At 40.2% G+C, this 17,399-nt stretch overlaps 1 protein-coding gene and 1 long non-coding RNA gene across 2 annotated transcripts in view; one reads left to right on the forward strand and one right to left on the reverse strand.

Moving 5' to 3' along the window:
• The window catches only part of Col4a6 (collagen type IV alpha 6 chain), a 293,605-nt gene that overhangs the window by 92,804 nt on the left and 183,402 nt on the right, over positions 1-17,399 (reverse strand). The gene's annotated exons all lie outside the window — the stretch shown is intronic.
• On the forward strand, positions 1,911-16,939 carry LOC119086617. The gene is made up of 3 exons (XR_005089920.1): positions 1,911-2,250; positions 6,591-6,738; positions 16,850-16,939. It is a non-coding gene; the product is annotated as an uncharacterized LOC119086617 (long non-coding RNA).

The following is a 17,399-nucleotide window of genomic DNA, read 5'->3' on the forward strand; positions in this document are numbered from 1 at the left end:
GTAAAATGCATTTTTATAACAACAAAGAAAATATGTAGTCCAGTGTAGCAGGAGCCAAAGAGAAACACTGCCATGCAATTAACAACTAAGTTGCAACAAGACCAGACAAAAGGATTGATTCATATGGGAACCATGGAAACAGCTAAATATGAGTGGTTCATGTGGAAACATCTAGACTACTTTAATAGCAAACTCTCCTAAAAAAAACATGTCTTTGGCAATAATAAGCTAGGCAAATCATTTGAGTGGAATCCACAACCCAAACAAGAAGCTGCAAATGGTTTTTCAGAGAAGACAATTTTGTGAAACTAATCCAAAAGAAAAAAAGTCACCAGGAAAAACATGGAGCATATACCTGTTTTTAGAAGAAAACCTACAACTTTAATTTGACATACTTCTGGAAGTTACCAAGCAATGTGCATGGCACTTGAGTGAGTGATCAGCCACCTGGTATAGATGTCTCTAGTGGCCCACATGAGCCTACCAGCATACCAATTCATGTATTCTATTCCTTTGAGCGACTTTCAGAAAACCATACTGTCAGTTACCTGGTACTGGGGACAATCTTGTAGTGTCTAATGAGGTCACATAGCTATTGTTGCAAGTATTTGACTACATAAAGAAGGAGAAAGATGATCTAGTGTAGGAACATGTTAGTTATTCTCAGTCAGTGCTTTTCAGGCTGTACTGTACCCATGAATCACCTAGGGATCCTATTAAAGCACAGGTTCTGATTCAATAGGTTGAGGGTGATACTCAGAACTCTGTACTTCTAACAAGCTCCCAGGTGATGCTGACATTACTGATCAATGGATCGCACTCTAGTAGCAAAGGAGGAAACTAGTATTTTTAAATTTGGCCTCATACTGGAATCACCTAGAAGCTTGAAAAAAAAATACTGATACCTAATTTCATTTCCAGAGGTTCTGATTTAATTTTCTCACTTAGGGCATGTTATGGACTGATTGATGTTTCCCCAAAATTCATATGTTGAGGCTTTAATCTTGAATGTGACTATACTAAAGACAACGCCTTGACCAAAGCGATTCAGGTAAAATGAGGTCATAGGTAGAAAGTTGATCCAATAGAATTGGTGCCCTTACAGTAATAGGCAGCAGACCTGGGCTGGAGAGATGGCTCGGTGGTTAAGAGCACTGACTACTCTTCCAGAGGTCATGAGTTCAATTCCCAGCAACCACATGGTGGCTCACAACCATCTGTAATGAGATCTGGTGCCATCTTCTGGCCTGCAAGGACACACACAGACAGAATATTGTATATATAATAAATATAAATAAATTAAAAAAAAAATAGGCAGCAGACCTGTCTCTGCCTGAGAACACAATAGGAAGATGATAACATGTAGTCATCCTACAAAGCCAGGAAGAGAGTGTACACCAGAGTTTGGCCATGCTGGCATGCTGGTATTGGACAGCCAGTTTTCAGGATCATGAGAAAATTAAATTAAATTCTGTTGTTTAAACCATGTAGTATTTGGCCTCCTAAGGTAGGATATGACCTAGAAGGTGTCAAAGGTCTCCTAGTGATACTATTACTTAGAGTGGAGCATCCAAAGCTCCACTCTAAGTAATAGTAAAAGTCATTGAACTATCACAGATGCACTCATTTATGCACCTACATGAACACAAAAGTTAAGGAATATTCTTGGGGAAACATCAGTCTGTATTATCAATTTGTATTTGAGACATGGTCTCATGCAGTCCAAGCTGGCTGCAAGCTGTAGCCAATGATGACCTTAAACTCCTTCCTGAGCCTCCTGTCTCCTCCTTTCAGGGGCTGGGATTGAAGGAGTGCACCATCATGCCAGGAATCACATCACTGATTAATTCCAGGATAGACAAGCTCCTTTCCTGTTCAAACAATGGAGTTATATCCACCAAGAAAATGAGTGTTTTCCCTAAAGGTGACGACAGTTCATGCGATGTCTGTGAAGAAATAGCTCTCATATTTACATTGTAGTTCTCTTCCAGAGAAAGCTTAAGGACAGTGTTATGATTTGTGTCTTCTGTTTGCTGGCTTAATTCTGTATGGGATCCCTTTCCCGCTCAGCATGTGGGAATCTTGCGGAGAATGAACCATTCCCATAAGTTTTGCTAACATTTTTGCTTTCTTTCCAGGAGAACAATAGGAGAGCTCTTTTCCACTATACTCGGATTCCATCAGGCATCATTGTACTATCATAACATGTATGTGTTCACTTTTAAGGACTTGAGGGGCTCAGGATCAACAGTGAGTATTGTCAGGAAAGAATTGACATGATTTGAAAGACTTTTACAGCAAAATCAAGGATTAGAACAAATGAGTTAAAATCTATCATCAGTCATTTCCTACAGACTATTGGTCATAAATCATAAAAACATGCTACTGGGTGCTGTTTCTTCAGGCTATGCTTATTCTTGGATTGGCAAATAATACCACATTGCCTCATGTTTCAGGCCCATGGTATCTGAACATATACACCTATGCACTTGATGTGCTGAAAGGCACAGCCACTGAACAACTGTTCTACAAAGCAACCCCTAATCATGGAACTTCCTTTGAATGCTGAGAAGGTCTAGAATCTTTACTTGAAAAGGTCTTTGGAAAAGGATTCAATACTTGGTGTATATGATAAGAGCATAGTGATTAGGTCATAAAACTTCCAAAAGCTGTTGAAATGGTTCAGATTTGTAAACTTCAGGCTGGCTCAATGGTCTGAACCACATCTTTTTCTCTTGGCTGCAGATAATCAAGAGCTAAGAATGAAAATTCTTATCAATTTTCTTATAAAATTTCTTGGGCTTGTGCTTTGGTAGATAGCCCCAGGCACTTGTCTATAAAAGAGCCAGTTTATGTGGTCACAGAGCTTGGCTTTACCTAGAGTGAATACATGTCTACTTTCAGATAACTTTATATATATAAAACATATATATATATATTCATTTTTATATATATAACTTATATATATATTCATTCTGGCTGCATCAAGAGACAGTTAAAAATATATTCTAGGGAGAACAGTTACATGCAATAAAATTCAAGACCCTCATAAATTCTCAGATCCCAACCAGCAATGTTAAGGTATTTTCTTTTTTTATTATTATTAAATTTTAAAAATTTCTTCTACATACCATCTACATTTTCCCCTCTCTCATTTCCTCCCATTCACTCCTCTGACCTCCTTTCTAACCCCTACCCCATCCACTCCTCAGAAAGGGTGAGGCCTCCCATGAGAGTCAACAAAGCATGGCACATCAAGTTGAGACAGGACCAAGGTCCTCCCTCCTGCATCAAGGCTGAACGAGGCATCCCTCTATAGAGAGCAGGTTCCAAAAAGCCAGTTCATGCACCAGGGACAGATCCTGCTCCCACTGCTAGGGGCCCCACAACAGACCAAGCCACACAACTGTCACCCACATGCAGAGGGCCTAGGTCGGTCCCATGCAGGCTCCCTAGCTGTTGGTCTAGAGTCTGTGAGCTCCCACCAGCTTGGGTCAGCTGTCTCTGTGGGTTTCCCTGTCTTAATCTTGACCCCCTCCTTGCTTACATAATCCCTCCACTGTTTAAACCATATAGTATTTAGCTGACTATTTAGATTAACTGCAAGCAACAGAAATTAACTCTGCATGTATTCATCCAAAAAACAGCAGAGGTGGCCAAATTTTTTCTGCTAATGGCCAAATAATAAATATTTTCAGCTGTGCAGGCTACAGTGTATCTATTGCAACTATTCAACACTGCCATTGTAGCACAGAAGCAGTCAGAGACAACATTCAAATGAATCTGTATGGTGGCGGTCCAAAAAACTTTTATTTAGATAAACACAGGCAATAGGCTAGATTTAGAGTTGCCAACCTGTAACATAGAGACTTCCAGAATGGGTGAATGTATGAGGCAAACTTTGGAGCTTGATAGGAAGAATCTGGCCAGATTACTATCACCACAGGTGCTGATTACCTCTGTGAATTGAAGTCTGTCTCATCATCTTAGTTTCACTTGCCCCAGATTGAAAGTTAAATGGAATGCATCCTGTTGACTCAGTATAAGTCCTGTGCCCACATCCTCGTTACCCAAAGACAGAGAAACGGAGTATCTGGCTTTTACTGTGAGATGCGGAATCCAACTTTACACTAAATGTCACATAATTGGAGAATCTTTCCAAACCTGAATGACATTTGGATGCTAAGCAATTACAAATAGCAAATATCTACTATGCCCCACAAAGTTCTTGGCATACTATCTTCCACACAGAAAGTTTTCAGTGATTATAACAATGGTAACGATGATGCTTATTATTAGCAATCAGAGACCTGGCACAATGTCTGATTCATGTGGTGTGTGTGGCACCCAAACGCCTACTGTGGTTCTTCCTTCTCATAACTGCCCTACTCCTACTTTCCAATTTGTGTTTCAAAGCCAATTATTCCCTTAAATTTTATTCTTACACTTCTCATTGCCCCCGGACCATTTCTGTGGGGATGGTAGACTGTCATTTGAACTAGTTCATAATCCCAAATAATCATTGCTCTTCTTTCCCTACTTAAAACTTGAGGCCTCGGATGTACCACTGTTGTTACATTTGCACTTCTGGCATAAGGGATGGAAATAGTTTGTGATCCTGTCTCCTTGTTTCTGCCTTCTGCTTCTGTTATCCCCTACCGTTGTCAATTCACTTCATGCACAGTGACCACATTCAGATTCCAATTCCCCAAAGAAAACTCTAAGGGCCATTAAGTTGCTCAGAAACCTTTAGTGCCTTTGTCTACTCAGAGCAACTTAGATTGCGGTCTGAAAGTGGGCTACATCCCTGAGAACTGTATGAAGAAGTAGAGCATCCATGTGTGGGGTTTTGATGACAGGACAGGATATTTAGTTTGTACCAGACCCTCAAAGGAACTTGTAGTACCAAATATTTAACTGATGACCTAAGGTGGTGGCATAACTTTTCTGTATGTTTGATAATGTATTAGTTTTATAATGCATTAGTGCATTAGTGTAAGTATTTAGTTCATAAATAAGTACATATTAATGGGGGATGCTTGTTTTGATAAAAATGTTTTGGAAATACTATTATAACAGATGAAATGAAAATTACTTTCCTCAAAAAAAAGAAAGAAAGAAAATTACTTTCCTCCTCACTCTCTTGTATGAAGCTATTTTTTCTATCCTTATCTTTTTTCTTAAAAAATAAATTTATTTTATGTGTACGGGTTTTTTTTTGTCTGCATATATGGCTGTGCACCCCCTGTGTGCCTGGTGCTCAGGGAGGTCAGGAATGGGTGTTAGATTCCTCCCTGGAACTACAGATGATTGTGATCAGTCATATGGGTGTGGTAATCAAACACAGTATTCTCGAATACAGCTAGAATACTTATCTGCTGAGCCTTCTCTAGACTCTACCCTTATCTATTATTTGAGTCTTCCACATATATTATAGATTCATTTCCAGGTCTAAACTGTGTTTGTGTGCTGTGTACAGTCGTTCACTTCTCTACACATTAGAATTATATTCATGTTCTTGTAGCTTGATCTGCTTAAGGGGCCCCATGGCAGTAGGATCAGGATCCATCCCTGGTGCACGAGCAGGCATTTTGGAGCCCACTACCTATGGTGGGACACCTTGAATAGCCTTAAGGCAGGGCAGGGGCTTGGACCTGCCTCCACTGAAAGTTCCAGGTTCTCCTGACTCCCCTTGGGGGGGTTTTATCTTCTTGTAAGAGGGAATGGGGGGTGAGTTGGAAGGGAAGGCTGGAGGGGTGGGAGGAGAGAAGAGGGGAATCTGTGATTGGTATGTAAGATGAATAAAAAATGTCTTAATAAAAAAGAATTATATTCATGTTCCAAGGTTTTAGGAAAATTCCCACCTCTATCCAAAAGCCCTATCTGACTGCTCCATCTGAAACACCAGTGGAAAACTCTGCAGCACTCACCATGATGCTTAAATAGACAGCTCTTAAGTGTGTATGGTGCATGTTTTACAGACTTATTTCCTACAACTAGAAAGTACACTAGGAGTGCTGGGTAAAATGGAAGATTAGATGATTAGATGCTGACTCTGTGTGACCTGGTACAGAAGAGTCGAGATCAAAATAAATAGGCTTTTTCCCTGGGAGAGAAGGAGAACATTAGAAACCTGCAAAGAGAGGATAGGACAGCTGAGAAGTGTGGGAAAGAAGGAGGGAGGAAACACCCTCATTAAAGGAAGACTGTGGAAATACTTTCCAGATCCTCTAAAGGACCTACCACAGAGCTTGAATTAGTGCTTAACAAAGACTCCCTGAATGGAGACAAAGCAATAAGCTGCTTGCGATGCAATGGGATGGAGTCCTCCCATGTTCCTACCAATTATAAGGCTATTGGTTGGCAGGTGAATGAACTCACATGAAGTAGTGCTGATGATCTAGAAACCAGGTGTCAAAGAGTAAAAAATCCGAGTAAACAAAATCCTATTCTGTCACCCCATAGAACATTGTTCTTCCCCGCCTAGTTCTGCAGGGGTCTCAATTTTCTGTTAAGACTAATTTGATAAATGTGTTTCAGGGGAAAGTATTAATGACTGATAATGTATTTAATGCATGACCTCATTCCAGATAATGGCTGGAAAACCATAATAGAGACCTTCACTGGAGTGGTGGAGAATTATCAGCGGAGGCACTAACAGGATATGAGGGGGAAAACTAGGCTTGGTGCATCCTCATATACTTCACATCACATTCCGCAAATGAAGCATCAGAAAAGGTAAGTAGGGCATCAGGAACGTCTCCCCATTGCAGGGGATGAAATGTCTGTCTGAGGTCAGAGCAGGCTCTGCAGCGCCCACGCCATTGTCACCGTTTCTCTCTGGTGCTATCTGCCTCCCATGATATCTGCCTCCTTCCCAGGAGCCCACAGTTGTAGAAAACCCAAGTTGGGATGAAAATATCCTTCACTGCAGAGTTCCATGTAGTTTGCAGTGTCCTGAAAGACATGAAGCTTGAAATACGGCATTTCAAAATCCAAATAACTCTAAATTTGAAGCTGGATTTACTGCAACGGGTCGAGAGTCCAGGCCTGGATAACAATGCAAATGAAACTTCCATTTCCTTTTGTCAGTCCCATGACATCTCTGTCCTGGGGATGAGGGAAAGCCAGCTGGGCAGGCCAGGAAATCGTAAATTTCCAATTAGCATTCAAGTACTTGCTTTCTGTAGAGCATTGCCTTTTCCTTAGTCTTCTGGGTGGTGGTAAAGGAGCTCTGGTAGCTACAGACAAAGCTTAAGAACTCCGGACCACTTCCCGAGAGGGACCCCAGTAGGAGAAAATGACCTGTAGTGTTTAAAAACTTTCCTTTACTACCAAGTGGTGGGTGAGCATCAGGCAAACATCCTGAGTTGTACTTTTTAACTCATCTCAGTTCCTCTTGGCTACAGTTTATGAAATGATTAATTCCAACCCCCAGGATCTAAAGAAATTCACGGGCATTGATGACAAGGCTGTCACCCTTCCTCTAAAGCCCCATTTCTTTGTACACATAGTCTCCCCTTCCAGTCTGATCATTATCTGGAGGACAGGGGCCTTTGTCTAGAAATTCCTTCTCTCGGTAGTACAATCAGGGCTTAAGTGACTCCCTGGACCTGGAGAACCCCTTCCAATGCCCACACTTCCTGCCTTGAGAGCTCAGAATTCATGACTGTGCAGATGAATGGATTACACACTTGGTCAGAGATTAAGCCTGGTCCTTTGTAAGGCAACCTCTGAGGTCTGGGGGAAGATTTGACCTGTCAGGATCTGTGTTCATTCTGCCTTGATGAGAGCCAGAGCAAAACAGCCCTGGCTGTACAGTCCCACACTCTGGGGTGTGATAATCAGCAAATTGCAGAGAAGGAATTGGCTTTTGCCTGATTCTCATTGTCCAGAGCCCAGGCTGCACTGTTTACTGGATGGCAGGCTATTTTTCTCACTCCATATGGTGGGGCCATCTCTTGCCAGGCAAGCCAAGAAGGAAGGGCCTCCTTAGCTAAGTAAGCTTCCACCAGAAAGAGTTTCAAGGAGCATAATGCATAAAAGTGGGGTATACCCAGGATTCCACCTCGGGGAGGGGGAGCTGACACAGGTAGAAAACTTGGGTCTCAACTTTTCTTTCTTGGCTTTAAGCCTTAATATTTAGGTGTAATAGGCTGAGAATATCATTTAAACAAGAAAGGCCACTGGCTGTAACACACCAACTAGGTATTCTGGGAAGGTGAATCATTTTAAAACCAGATCGCTTCAGCTGCCTGTAGGGTAACACTCCTACTTTAGCTTGCTCCTTAAGTTAACCTCATGTATCTGTCTGTTCCAGTGTATCTTCCGCAGGGACAACGATCCTGCTGCCCTAAACAGTATCAGATCCTCTTGTTATGATACTATCATTTGTCTGTATTTAATCTAGTCATCCGATCAACACATCTTTGTTTCACATTTGCCAGTTTAGCTCCAGACTCTGTAGATACAATAGTGAATGAAACTGACTACGTTCCCAGCCATCATGTACTTTCCTTCATAGTAGGAGAGATGAAAGGATGGTAACATAGTAAATTAAAGTCCAAGTGTGAAACTTTATGCCTCTAATTTTTTTCAACAAGTTTTACATTGATCAATGAATATCCTATAATATTCACTAATGGCTAATTATTTCTCCTTCTTTCTAGTTTAAATAACTCTGATATTAGCCAATAACAACAAAATAGTCATGAGCAAAAGAATCATATTTTATCTGTTTTCACTGTTATGTCAACAAAACGCACTCACATAACACTATTTATTGGTTGTGCTAGGGATCCAAACATTGCACTGTTTACACCTTTATAATAACATTTCCCTTTCTGAATTGTGATGATTAATATCCTGGCCTTATGTCACCCTGTAGTTAGCTACTCGAAGGGAAGGACTATGCCTGACTCATCTTTGCATCCCTAGAACCCAGCCAGGTGTTCAAGAACTATTTGTTGGAATGAAAATCCTGGATCCCTACCACCAGTGCAGAGGCCACTCAGTGATTTGCATGCAAAGCCCAGGAAGAGCAGATGATGATGATGATGATGATGATGATGATGATGATGATGATGATGGGGCTTATGTACCCATCCCAGGAGAGTCCAGGCCAGGCTGGGATAGATCCATAAGCCCCCCCCCCTCAGCTACTGGGAGTTTTATTCTATGATTTGTGAATTTCTGTGAGCCCCATCATCTATTTGCTCATGGCAGTTATTGTAGATTATAACAAATCTAATGAGGACTCTTGGAGAACAGACTGTAGAAGTTTACAGAATTGTTTGATTCAGTGAAGCCTAAGGGGAAAACATTTATTAAAAAAGAAGACCTTCCAAATAGTTAGAGGCAACTTTCTTGCCTCATAAGACACACTTAAGCAGAGATGACACAAAATCTTTCTTGGCTGTTTGAGGACTACCTGGGCCTCCGAATGATTTCCTAGTAGACCATTTTCCATTGTCTATTATATATTGCTTAGTTTTCTTTCAGGTATATAACCCTAATTTCATTATGGATAATTTTTATGATCACATATCAGAAAAGAATAATGTCACAAAAATCCAGACAGCGACAGTACTGGACAATCAAGTTTTCACTAGCATTTCAGTGGGATGTCTATAATCTTATTATGCTCACACTTAATTTAAGGGAAATAACTTTCACTATTCTCTGAGGTAGCTAAGTAAATGTTTAACAAAAGAAGTCCCAGATAGATGGAAGACATCAGGAAACTCTTGATACTTGGTATAAACTAGCATACTTCTAGTCCTAATATTGTGAGAAATCAATTTGGTGATATACAAGGAGAATAATGAGTCTCTCTTAAGGAAGAAATTTTAGTCTGTACTATCTACATTACACAGTTCAGACTTCTCTAGATCTTGTATCAACTGATGTGGTAACACCGGTGGGCACTGTGAATACATATATGCCTATGAGCTTTCCTTATTCAGGAGAATTATTCTTATCTAGTAGAGTCAAAGAGAGTTCAGAAACTAGGTATACGCCAGGGTGGAGGGATAGGAGTGGGTAGGAAAAGGGAAGTTATGCTTGGAGAAACCAGCAATGGAGTAAATCATTTCGTTTACTTTGTCTTATCTAGGCAAATCTGGACTTCTTAACTCTAGTGATTTTTTTAAGCAACAATGGAAAATGGTGCTTTAGGGGAAAACATCAAACTCTGACCACATTTTGTATAAATTCTTCTGTAGATAAGCCAGGGAAGCTTTCCAGAAGCTGCACACTTACAAAGACCCCCAGTGTTAGCTTTGCTATTTAGTCAAACCACTAAATCCCATTGGGATAAAGAAAGAAGAACAGCACCCCTGAATGGAGGAGTGTCTATTTCCTGAAGAGAGTTGGCCACAAATCTCTGCTCTGGTGGCCTACTGTTTGAATTGGACCAAGGAGTGGGTCTACATTATCTAGAAGGGCCTGTTAGTGTCTAGTGTTTAGCACTTTAGTAACTCTAAAATGTAAAGCAGCATTTTCAAAGGGAAGGCCAGGATGGAGAGAGGGAAGATGAGAGAGAGGGAAAAGGAGAGGGAGAGAGGGAAAGTCACTTAAGATACTAGGTAGAGCAGCACAATTTGACCTGGACTACCAAAGGCCCACTAGATACAACACAGAATTCAGAAGTTCCTTTCTCTTCTCTCTCCATATCCTAGTTCTGTTAGTACTCTGGGTCTGCTCTGCAGTTCTCTCCTGCTATTGGTTCTGACAACCTCAATCTGCCACCAAACCTTGACTCTGCTTGCCCATGTTCATTGGTCACACTTCCACCTAATTACCTGGCTGCCAGAACACTTGTCCTCCCTCTCAACTTTGATTTCTTATGATAATAGTCAACTCTGATCAAAACTCCTAGGGTTAAAAAAAAAGACAGACCTTCCAAAATCTATAAAAATACATTAAATGACAAAACCTTGTTAGGAAATTAGTTACCTCACTATTAGAGTCATGGCTGCTATGAAGTCATCAGAAGGTAGCAGGAAGGGGCAGTGAGGTATTCTTTAAGCATACTATTCAGCGAGACTGGAGATTTGGCCAACTTTCTGTGATCATAAATGAGTCCCTCCTTTTCTCTGAATCTCAGCTTCCTTATTTGAAAAAGAAGGGTTATAGCAAAATCAGTTTTCAGAGACACCTAAACCAGTGGTGGCTTGAGGTAGTACAAGATGATTTTTTCCCCCAGTTGATTGCTATTCATTCTATTTTACGTTGACAAAACAGATCCATTTTAAAATAAATTTTCATTCAGGTTAAATTGAGGACCAATCAGAAGAAATGTATAACAAGTATTAATTAGTTCTAACCAACAACACAAACTAGAGTCACCTGGGAACAGGGAACCACAATTGAGGAATTTACTTCCATCAGATCTGCCATGTTTGTGATGATAATTTCTTGATTAATGAGTGATGTGGGAGGGCCCAGCCCACTGTGGACAATGGCACCCCTGCACAGGAGGTCCTGAGTTGTATAAGAAGGGAAGCTGAGCAAGCTTGTCAGCAAAGTTCCTCCATGGTCTGTGCTCCAATTCCTGCCTCCAAGTTCCTGTCTTGAATTCCTGCCTTAGCTTCCTTCTATGATGGACTGGGATAGGGAAGTATAAGTGTCAACTTGTCATAAATTAGAATCTTATGAGTAGGGAGTGTCAACGGTCAATGAAGGAACTGTCCTGATTGCCTTAATTGATGCTGGAAGACCCACCCTGATTTCTAGGCTTTCTGTGTCAGATTGGGACTACTTGGCTGCTGGGATACCCAATCTCAAGGACCCAGCAACTACTGTGTTTTAAGCATCTGAGGTGTGGTGCAGCTGTTGTTACTATTTTAACATATGCTGACTTAACAACTTTACACACACACACACACACACACACACACACACACACACACGCGCGCGCGCGCGCGCGGCGCGCATTTTTGAGTCTGAATTACAGAAGTCCCAAAGAAAAAATATTCTTCTCCAATTATGATATTCTGTATTAGTGAAACTGTAGACTCTGGAACTATTTCAGAGTTGGATGATTTAAGGTGAAACATTAGGAAAATAAAGGGAGGGGAGGTAAAAGTGGAGATTCTCAGAGGCTTAACCCCAGATGTTTTAAACAGAGGGTCTCTTTCATTCAGATTCCCTTGGCAATTTAGAGACAAATACGTTTATATGAAGCTAACATTTGGAAGGCTCACTTTTATACTATATGCTTTGTATGTAGATTCTATAGGAAAAGCTTCAATTTGAGGTCTAGTAGTGAGACATGGCTAGTGAGCTGAATGGATGAATTCTTGTGTGGCCATTAAAATACTTCAGTGTTGGTAGATTATAAGGCATCTGATTTCATGCGGTGTAAGGGGGACAGCAGCAACAAGATTGAGAAAGAAGAATGAGGGGTTGGAAATTTATGAGGCTGATGTTGGTAATTCAACTTTCCTATGAGTGTAGACTTATATATAATCTGGAAAGACCATCTTTCTTAAGCCAAACTAAGTCTTGGAGGAAAGTAAGATAGAAAGAAGCCAAGACAATCGATGGGATGATCTTCAAAGGAGACAGGAGCTCAGGCGAGCTGTGGGCTCTGACTGAACGAGCTGCTGAGAAGCCCCAAACATGTTCAACTTTACCTTTAGTTTATATGTGTGTTGGTAGAGTACATTCCTACCCTCTTCTCAGTTAAGTTACATGTGTGTTGGTAGAGAGTACATTCCTACCCTCTTCTCAGTTAAGTTACATGTGTGTTGGTAGAGAGTACATCCCTACCCTCTTCTCAGTTAAGTTACATGCGTGTTGGTAGAGTACATTCCTACCCTCTTCTCAGTTAAGATACATGCGTGTTGGTAGAGTACATTCCTACCCTCTTCTCAGTTAAGGAAACCTCTCTCTCTCTCTCTCTCTCTCTCTCTCTCTCTCTCTCTCTCTCTCTCTCTCTGTGTGTGTGTGTGTGTGTGTGTGTGTGTGTGTGTGTGTGTGTTATACTTCTTTCAAGACCCCAGGGTATGGAAGGAGATAAGGCATTCTTGTGAAGGAAATTGCAGGTATATATCTTTAGTTGAAGAGTCTTCCAGTGGAAGACTGGCCCCTTCAGTGGAGCTGAAGTGCTTTAAACACTTTGAGATTTGGTTTACTTAAAACAGCACAAAGAACCAATTTCAAAGACAAATACTGGATCTTTAAGACACAAGGTAATTTTTAAAAGGAAAGAAAGTAAGAAAGAAAGAGCCAGACTTGGGTGCATGCCTTTAATCCCAGCAAAGGCAGCTTGATCTCTTTGAATTCAAGGCTAATCTGGTTTACATTGTAAGTTCCAGGAGAGCTGAAGCTACAGAGAGGGACCACTGTGTCTCAAAAAGAAAGACAAGGAAAGAAAGAAAGAAAGAAAGAAAGAAAGAAAGAAAGAAAGAAAGAAAGAAAGAAAGAAAGAAAGAAAAGAACAGAACAGAAAGAGCAGGATGAAAATGGTGGGCATGCCTTTAATCTCAGCAGAGGCAGGTTGACCTCTCAGAATTCAAGACCAACCTGTTCCACATAGTGAGTACCAGGGGAGCCAGCACTACATAGAGAGAACCCTAAATAGAAAAAGAAAAAGAAAGGAAGGAAGGGAGGGAGGAAGGAATAAAGAAAAAAAGATCACTAGTAGCTAGTAAGCCTCCCCAATAGAACTTAATAGGAATGTTCAATGGCCGGATAAACTTTAGGATGTAAACACGTTTTCTAAACAGAAGCACTGACTGTTTGCTCAGAAGCAGATGAGATGCAGCTGGCAGGAAAATGATAATGCCATTGAGTACAAATATACCCTTCTCCTGATTGTTCATTTGTAATAATCATACCGTTTAATAAATAATAATGGTTCTCGCCTTACAAATCATTTAACACTGAAAATCTAAAGAATCTTTTTGGAACTAAATATTAGATCATAAACACAACCCAAAGTACTAGTAACAATGACTCATAGGTTCTTGCTGTTGTAAGAGAACAATGAAATAGGTTCCTCTCCTCTCTATTGAAACTGTGAAGAAGTAGAAACTGTCTAACAATGCTTCCAGTGTTATTACACTTAATAAACACGATCTTGGTATAGAAACTCTATTAAGAGTTTCAGCCATGAGTCTAAAGAACAAACCATTGAGGGAAGAGCAGCACATTAACAAAGGCAAATACTCGGGAATTTTCTGAGGATAACAGCAAGAATTGCACTTCTTAACTGGGTCTGTATTCCCAGAAGACCCTACTAAGCTAGAATGAATTGTTTCAACTAGTGGGGTGCTATGTCTTCCTTCTAATCAGGTGGCATGAACACATGTGTCTACAAAATATTCAGCTCCTACTGATGAGAAAATATGTCAAATACTGGCTTTGGATGTGACCATTACACAAATCAACAGCTTGACCCAGTTTATGGAATTGGACTTCAGTTTTTTTTTCTCCAAACATTCCAATCCTTACCCAAGGATTCTACAAATTCTAAAACAGTGGTTCTCAATTTGTGGGTCGAGACCCCTTGGGGAGACAAATCCCTTTCAAAGGGGTTACATAAGATCATCGGAAAACACAGATTTATTTATAAGTCATAACAGTAACACAATTATAGTTAGGAAGTAGCATTGAAAATAATTTTATGGTTGGGGGTCACTACAACATGAGGAACTGTATTAAAGGGTCACAGCATTAGGAAGGTTTGATGGGGGAATGTCTTTCTGTACACTGCAAATATGTGTTGCTCTGATTGGTTGATAAATAAAGCCGTTTGGTCTATGGCAAGGCACCTTAGAGGCAGGAGACAAATTCAAAGAGAGAGACAGGAAGAAGGTGGGGAGAGACGATAGTTGCCCAAGGAGCAACATGTAGTGAGGCAGAGGTAAAGCCATGGAACATGTGGCAATACATAGATTAATAGATATGGGCTAATTTAAGATATAAGAGCTAGCTAGCAAAAAGCTTGAGCCATGGCCATGCAGTTATAATTAATATAAGCCTCTGTGTGTTTACAATGGGAGAGTTTTGTCCCAGCTGCTGGCAAGCAGGGACACAGGAAATCTTCCGACTACAAAGGTTGAGAACCACTGCTTTAAAACCTATGATAGAAACTCTTGGCTAAGTCAAAGAAGATCATGTATCTGCTGGTCTATCTAATCTGGCATAGCTGATTTTCAACTCAATGAATTGTATTATATGGACCTGTCACTTTTTATTTTATATGGATTAATAAATTTATGTGGCCAACAAATAAAGATCTAGACTGATAAACTATTAAAGGGAAAGGAAACATTTTGCAAATTAGGTACACAAACTTTTATTGTTTGAAGAATATTTAATTAATGTGGGATGATGGAATTTGATTTTGTGCAATCTACTGTATTTGTCTCAAAATGTCCTGTAATGGTGCTGTTTTCCTAGCATAACATAATGTGAGTAAAAGTGTATTAACATTTAAGACAGGAAAGGAAAAGGCAAATTTGTTCAATGGTTAGCTAACCTCTTCCTCCTTTTAGTGGAACTAATAACTTGGCTGCTGAGCATCTTGAAAAGTCTCAATGTGTCCAGAATATGTGATCTTATTCTACCTTCCTCACTGGAGAAAGTAATCATACCCAAGCAGTCTTTGCCAACTAACTCTTCCCCAAATTAGAAGCCATCATTAACTCGGACAATGCTCTTCCTCTGGGAGCTAACCATTTAGTGTTCTGTTGCCCTACATGATAGTTGCTAGTCATATGTGGCTAGAATGGAATAAAATTTTTTTAAAATTCAGATCCTCAACCACATATCTCGAGTGTTCAGTAATTATATATGGCAGGAGACTACCATGTAGGACATCACCAATGTAGAACTTTTGCTTCACTACAGAAAACTATACTGTATGGTGATTGTCTAGAAGGTTGAAGAATTATACCTGGTATGGATGTGGATTCCAAAATGGCTTAGGGTTTCATAAACTACCATGATAACTCATAGCTAGAAAAGTTCTGAAAATTCAATTTCATCTCTTTAAATTTACAGATGAGGAAATCGAGGTTTAGAGATGGTCCATAGCTTACTTGTAGCAGATTTGAGATAAGAACACAGGCTTCCTGATTTTGAAGCTGCCACTAATTTTACTGTGTGCTTCATTAGCTTGTGACCATCCCTTACCAGCATCAGTAGCTTTAGATAAGTGACCAGATGTTTCCACCATCACTCTCCCAACATACCAGTATTTTAGAGAGAGAAACATCAGGAGGACATTGGATAAGGCCAGAGATGGGGTAGAATATGCAATTATGCAAGTAAATACCTAGGTCCAGAATTAAGAGTAAACATTCCAACTGATCTATAAATATTTAACTAAAGTCATACATCTGGGCCCCAAAGAAGCAGGTTTCTTCTTGGCATTTACAATTAAAATGGATTAATCCTCTGAAAATGTTAATACTAACCTTTCTAAATGATAAACACATCCCAGGCTACTCCACTGTGAGTATAAATGTATAGGAACACATTACTCACTGGGTAGCTGACCCCTGACAAAAACACAATGCTCTATTCTTAGTGTACACTGATGGCATTGCTTCAGTAAGGGGCTTGTTGGATCCATAAAGGAAATGGATAAGTTTATAAGGCCAATTAGGCTGTCCCCCAGAGGTCTGAAAGCAGGGTCTCATTTGAGTGGGTCCAATGGTGGATCCAAAAGCCCAGGAGAGTTCTAGGGTGGTATATTTCAATTGGCTACCATTTTCTCTACCACCAAGAAACAGTGGCTGGAGTAAAATCTCGGGGCAATATATCATGAGTGGGTGTTGCATTTCACTGCTCTCATATTTCTTCTCGGAACTTATCTTTTAACTATATGATTCAGAACAGGTACCCACGCAAAGAAATCCAGCTTGCAGAAACAAAATGAGTTCATTCTCTCTCCTTCAGGGAATCTGCCCTCCACTCCCACCCAGTTCAGGTACGTACCAGGTATGTTTCTGGATCAACCTCAAGCTATTGTTTTATTATTCCTCTACCAAGCTAAAGCCATCACTTACTTTCCAAGGGACTGGAGGTGTTAGGGCCTTAATGTATTCTCCTCTGTCTCCACTGAAAACCAGTTAGTCAAAGAGGAAATATTTAAACCAAACGTTTATCACTAATGGTAGAGATTCAAGTGTAAGTTAGGAAATAAATGAAACCTCCAGAAATTTGTTTTGAGAGCTGGGCATGGATGTGTATACTTTTAATCTCAATACTTGAAAAGCTCAGGCAGAAGAATCACTGAGATTTTTGAGGTCAGACTGGCCTAAATAGCAAACTCCAGGCCAACCTGAGCTAAATATTGAGACCCTGTTTAGAAAAAAAGTGAAAACAACAACAAAAATCAACCATTTACTCAAATAATAACAGCAGTGGCAACAATAACAATA

Source organism: Peromyscus leucopus, chromosome X, assembly GCF_004664715.2.
Source record: "Peromyscus leucopus breed LL Stock chromosome X, UCI_PerLeu_2.1, whole genome shotgun sequence".
NCBI lineage: Eukaryota > Metazoa > Chordata > Mammalia > Rodentia > Cricetidae > Peromyscus > Peromyscus leucopus.